The sequence below is a fragment of the Pezoporus flaviventris genome, unplaced genomic scaffold, assembly GCF_033815535.1.
Source record: "Pezoporus flaviventris isolate CSIRO_AGI_PZ_B2104156 unplaced genomic scaffold, CSIRO_AGI_Pfla_v1 ptg000025l, whole genome shotgun sequence".
In the NCBI taxonomy this organism is placed as follows: domain Eukaryota; kingdom Metazoa; phylum Chordata; class Aves; order Psittaciformes; family Psittacidae; genus Pezoporus; species Pezoporus flaviventris.
Genome location: NW_026892573.1, coordinates 18,238,494 through 18,244,697, shown reverse-complemented (window position 1 = coordinate 18,244,697; position 6,204 = coordinate 18,238,494).

Genomic DNA, 6,204 nt, shown 5'->3' with positions numbered 1-6,204 from the left:
TTTGTTGCTGACATGGGCAGTGGGATTGAGTGCGCCCTCAGCAAGTTTGCCGATGACACCAAGCTGTGTGGTTCGGTTGATACGTTGGAGGGAAGGAATGCCATCCAGAGGGACCTTGACATGCTTGTGAGGTGGGCTGATGCCAACCTCATGAAGTTTAAGCAAGCCAAGTGCAGCAAGGTCCTACACATGGGTCGGAACAATCCCAGGCACAGCTACAGGCTGGGCAGAGATTCAGAGCAGCCCTGCGGAAAAGGACTTGGGGGTGTTGGTTGATGAGAAAATGAACATGAGCTGGCAGTGTGCGCTCACAGCCCAGAAAGCCAACCGTATCCTGGTCTGCATCAAAAGGAGCATGACCAGCAGGTGGAAGGAGGTGATCCTGCCCCTTTACTCTGCTCTTGTGAGACGTCACCTGGAGTATTGTGTGCGGTTCTGATGTCCTCAACATAAAAAGGACATGGAACTGTTGGAACAAGTCCAGAGGAGGGCCACGAGGATGATCAGGGGACTGGAGCACCTCCTGTATGAAGACAGGCTGAGGAAGTTAGGGCTGTTCAGCCTGGAAGAGAAGGCTGCATGGAGACCTCATAGCAGCCTTCCCATATCTGAAGGGGGCCTATAGGGATTCTGGGGATGGACTCTTCATTTAGGGACTGTAGTGATAGGACAAGAGGTAACAGGTTAAAACTTAAACAGGGGAAGTTTAGATTGGATATAAGGAGGAAGTTCTTTCCTGTTAGGGTGGTGAGGCACTGGGACAGGTTGCCCAGGGAGGTTGTGAATGCTCCATCCCTGGCAGTGTTCAAGGCCAGGTTGGATGAGGCCTTGGGTGATATGGTTTAGTGTGAGGTGTCCCTGCCCATGGCAGGGGGGTTGGAGCTAGATGATCTTAAGGTCCTTTCCAACCCTAAATATTCTATGATTCTATGATATTTGGAAGCAATATTCTATTCTGATGGAGTAAGAAATCACTACCATGGAAGGTTCATCGTTTTGTAAATTAATCCAGATGATAAAAATCCCTGTCCTTACAGGTTAGGCAGGCACACTAACAGATACAGTTGCTGTCTAGATACCCACCAGGTTTTTACTTGTTTTGCTCTTAGTTATTTTGAGGAATGATTGTACTTTATGAAGAAGAGGAAATACAAGGAGAGTGGATAATACAAGGTAAGAGGACAAAAAGATAGAGGTGGTAGTGATACAAAGAGATTAGGGGAGTGAAAATAATAGCTGTCAGATTCTATTATTTTTCAAAAACAATGTGTCATTGAGGTTCACTTCTTCATCACTTTGTTGGGGTTTTTTTAGGTATTATCTACAGCTTTGTTTTTGTTGTAAAATACCTTTCTTTGTTTCTACCAGGATGATGAATTTGTTGAGTAAAAAATCCTTCAGACTAAAATTAGATACGCTGTTAATTTTTGCCATGCTGAAGTAAATAAATCTATTTCAGCTTGCCATTGGGATGGAACTGACTCAAGATAAAAATGAAACAAAGTCACAATGTCATTTACGGCACCTGAGTAAGAAATGTTTTCTGTTTGTATATTGACTTGCTTCCAGAATTTCCTAAATACCTATCAGAATCCTTTTTAGAGTAGTTGTATGAAGATAACATGATAAAAAATAATTCGTTGGTGTTACAAAATTAGTGATTGCCATGTGGCATCTGTGTATCATCTGTTAAACAGACTTCCTATAGGCATAATTACCAACAGCAGTTGCAACTCTCACGGTGTGTTTCAAGAGAAGAAAAGGAAGCACTTTTGCATAAATCATCAGATGGTCTTTAAATAATTTAAATGTAAGGTTCTAAACAAAGACCTTGTAAGACCTTAAAGAACTATCATGATCCTTTAGGCAGACAGCCCACAGCTCAACAATACAACACAAGTATTCATAACAGAAACAAGAGTGTTACTTTTGTGTTCTGAATTGCATAAACAAACATGGGCCATTGATAGGGGATTATTTTTAATTCTCCTTCCATCATAAAGTTTTAAATAATATGAATGTATATTTCAAAAATTATCTCTTTAGTCTTTCATAAGCTGTTTCTTAGGCCTATGCATTAATAAATGCAAATCCTTAGAATCCTGTGAAAACTGGTTTTCAGGTCAGATTGCAAAATCCTGTCTCTCTGAAAGGCAAGAATAATAGTCTTCATAGCACAGGTAGAGTATACTATTTATTCTTCTTTTCCATAATTCAGCCCTGAAGAATCAACCTGTTTGTTAAAAGTGTTTCAGTCAAAATGTTGTTTATAGTTAATCAAACACGTACAAAAAAAGGGCAATTCAATCTCTAAATGAAAAAAAGTCCTAAAACTGAGACAAAACAATTTTTATTCTTAATAACCTATAGCCAAACAAATGCCAAAAGCTCTTTGGTCACTGAAAGGCTTGGCTGCATTTTTAAATCTGTTTTCTGCCTATGTGCACTCAAGTCACAATTGTAGAGAAACACTTTGCAGTAGCATATGCATTCTGCTCCCTTTGAAATATATTCTTGGTGATCTGTTTGCCAGAATTATAGACCAGTGGGAAATATCTAGGATGAATAAAGGTTTATGGAAATATAATTTGTGTTTTGGTTTTGGCTTTGGTTAGACAACCTAAGTTAGTTCTCACAAGTAACAGTCAATACAGAAGAACTTGCTATTCTAATCTGGAAATTAGCAAATAAAAGTTAGCCAAGCATGCTAAAATAAGGCCCAGCTTGTTTTTTAGTACATATGCTAAATATACATAAGGAGGTAATTTCTGTGTTTAAATGCTGGCAAAGAGACAGAGATGGTCCTTGTGATCCTAGTCCCTGTGAGATTGTATAGCAGTATTGTACATCTGACTGTTCGACAGTTATGCTTTCTGCTTCAGAGCTGTATTATACCAATTTCTGAAGTTCTCTCCTGTGTCCTCAGGAGAGAAACATGCACAGGTTCATCTGACTTTTAGCTGCTATGATGCTCAGATAATGAAGATATATGATTAAATGAAGTAAGGAGTGTTCCATGCAATCCTGACTTAGTAACAGAATAAGAGAAATGAGCTCCAGGGTGATAAGAGTGTCAGGAATGACAAAGAAATATTTCATAACTGATGTAGTTAAAAAAAGTTTTCTTTGTAGGATACAATAAAAAAGGTTTGTGTTAAATGAGTAAACCCACATAGTAGAGAAAGTGCTGCAGTAGGGCTAGTGTCTGGCGTATTATTTCCTAGGGGAATGGATGAAAGCATAGGTTTCTCCTCCTGCAATTCTGGCTGTTGTTTGAGTGACATATACAGAACTACTGAAAGCAGGCCGTGGAGATGTGCAGAACTGTTGCTGTATCTCAGGGTTCACACGCAGGAGATAGTGCCAAGTGTAGCAGGCCATATTCCCTAGCCTGTTTGGCAGTCTACCAGGTAGGCTAACTATAACATTCCAGGTCAATTGTAGACATTTGCTGGTATATCAAAGTTTTTGAAGTTTCATATTTGAATCACCTAAATTGATTATGTGGATTTCACTTTTTGTGTTTGTGTAAGTTTTTTAAAAAGTATTTAAAGGTAATTCTCCTGTGTATATTTTGCTCTTGCCAAATACATTTTCAGTGTCCTGAATCTTTGGCCTATGTATCAAAATCTAAGTAGATCAGAACCCAAGCAAACACAAACTGCAGAAATCCCAACAAAACATTAAAATGTTGAAGTTTGCAACTCAAGAACATCTTTGTTAAATCACTAATGTGAATACTCTCGACAGTAGTGACTGTATGGTGAAGTAATTAAATAGCACTGGGATAACTGTTGTTTTAAAGTGATACGGAGTTCTTTGCAGAAAGTACATTTTCTGTTGTCAAGAAATCATTTAAATAGTAATACTGCTTACCCTTTCTTCTTCATTAAGGCCCAAATAGAAAAGCTATTGCAGCTGATTGCTATTCTTCTTGTACTACAATTCATATGCTGCACAAAGGAACTCAAAGAGCACTGATGAAATTGGATGGTTCATCTAATTCAAGGTGTGCTTTTAAATAAAACCTTATAATTTTATGTAGTAATATAAACCTTTTCAACATACAGAAGATTAATTTAGTTATCAATAGTCAATTACAGGATATGGCTGTAGAAAAGAGAACGGAAGGTATTTACCATATTGGTGGCACAGGGTTTCTTTCAAGAGGATGGATAGAGGAAAGTATATTTTGGAAAATACGATACAAAAAATCAAGAAACACAGAAAGTAGTAAAAGGTATTATGTACTTCTTAGCATTGAATAATTCATGTTGGATATGATCTCTTCCTTAAAGCACAGACAACTCAGATGTTGGATAACTTGGTCAGGATTTTGCTCAGCTGAGTTTTAACTGTCTTTCGGAATGGAGATTTATCTATGTCAGCTTTTTTAAGGGCAACCTTTTCCAGTGTTTAATACAGATTATTTTGTGTTGGACTTTTCCTTCATGTAACTTGTGCCTGTTGACCTGCACCCCTTTTTAGGATTAAATTTATAGCTTGGTGTTCTTCATAAGCATAAACTAAAATATTCTGGACAGAAAGAAAATATTCTGATTCTTCACGGCACAACTTCGACCCTTTCCTGTGGGGAGTGCTGGTGCTGGCTCCTAATGAATCCCACCCCCCTCATTTCCGTAAGTCCCACTGCTCTATTATTTTTTGAATATAGGGTCCCTGTGTCTAGAAATTCCCTTTCTTTGGGGGTGAACAATTACCAGCTGGCAAGTTTTTTTGTACAGAGGAAAAGAAAGGTCTTAAAAGAAGCATGAAGAAATAGGCCCCCAGCGAATCTGGGTTGCCCCGGCCACCAAAAGATTCCTTGTGCCAAAATGGGAAGCTTTACACACTTCATACTTTACGGAGCATGTATGAACAGGATACAGAAAGAGTTAGGAGAGCCCTGGAAATCTTCCTCCCTCTTTTAAAACTCCGTGACAGAGGGCAAAATTTGGTTGTATAATTTTGGCAGCTCTAGTCAGAATACAAACAAAATTGTATTGACTGCTGGATGAAAGCAGTTCTAACATATATGAATGTACAGAGAAGGAGTTAAGTTTGCCTTTATGAAATGCATAGTACTTCACTGTGGTGACTGAAATAGTACAAATAAATGCAAGTAATGAGTCTATATACTTCCCACATGGACGATTCTAAAAAGATAGGGCAGCTCAGATGATGATGTCTTCTTCATCAGATGGTATTTTATACTGGCTGGATCATTACACTACAGCAAATTTTCTCTTTAAAAAAGCTATTGCTAGAAGAAATTATTTTCTTCTTGCTCCTTTGGTGGATTTACAAGATACTATTATAATAAAACTTTATTTCTACACACAGTGATGTTTATTGGGCTTTTGAGTTATCAAGAAAGCAATAGAGTGGATAAGAAGAGAAGTGGTTTCAATCTATTTACTATTGACTTGAAATTCAGAAAGACTTGGATTCTGCTACCAAAAGATATTGGATAATGGGTTTATTTAACATCCATTTTCTTTCTACTTAAACTATTTAATCACTTAATTCCTTACGGTTATAGCAGTTAGTTTTTCTTGCAATTTTACATAAATGTTTAAATTGAGGATGCTTGATCTTACCCTACTACTGAATATTAATTCTCATCGTCACAGACTTAAAGATATGGAAATAAAGGATCTTACAGTTAGCAAGTCTTGATTTTACATATATGTAGTATTACTTGTAATTCTGTTTAAAAACACCTTATAATTTCTTTTTTTTTGTACATTACTCTCTGATTCATTGGACATTATGAAGTACTTTAATAATAACTTCGGTTTAATTTCTCCTAAAATCATACATGCTTCTTTAATGACATGGTAAAGAAAACATAACCAGGTAAATATGGCAGGAGATATTCTGACAGATAAAAGAATGTGATTACAAAACATAATAAATATCGTATCAGTGATAAATAATGTAACAGTGGTTTCAGTTGGTTTTCTAACTTCTACAGTGTGCCTTGAAATGCAAATAGCAGAACAATTATTTTTCTTCTGCACTGTTTTTTTATTGATCATAGGTAAATTTGTGAATACATGGGTCACTTTTGTGAGGAAGAATGTTTTTGTTTTTTTTTCCCCTGGCATTACTCTGTATTCTGATTTTATTCTTACAAAAAACCTAACTGATTGGTTTTATTTTATACCAGACCAAACACTGAAACCTAATAACAAAATCAGA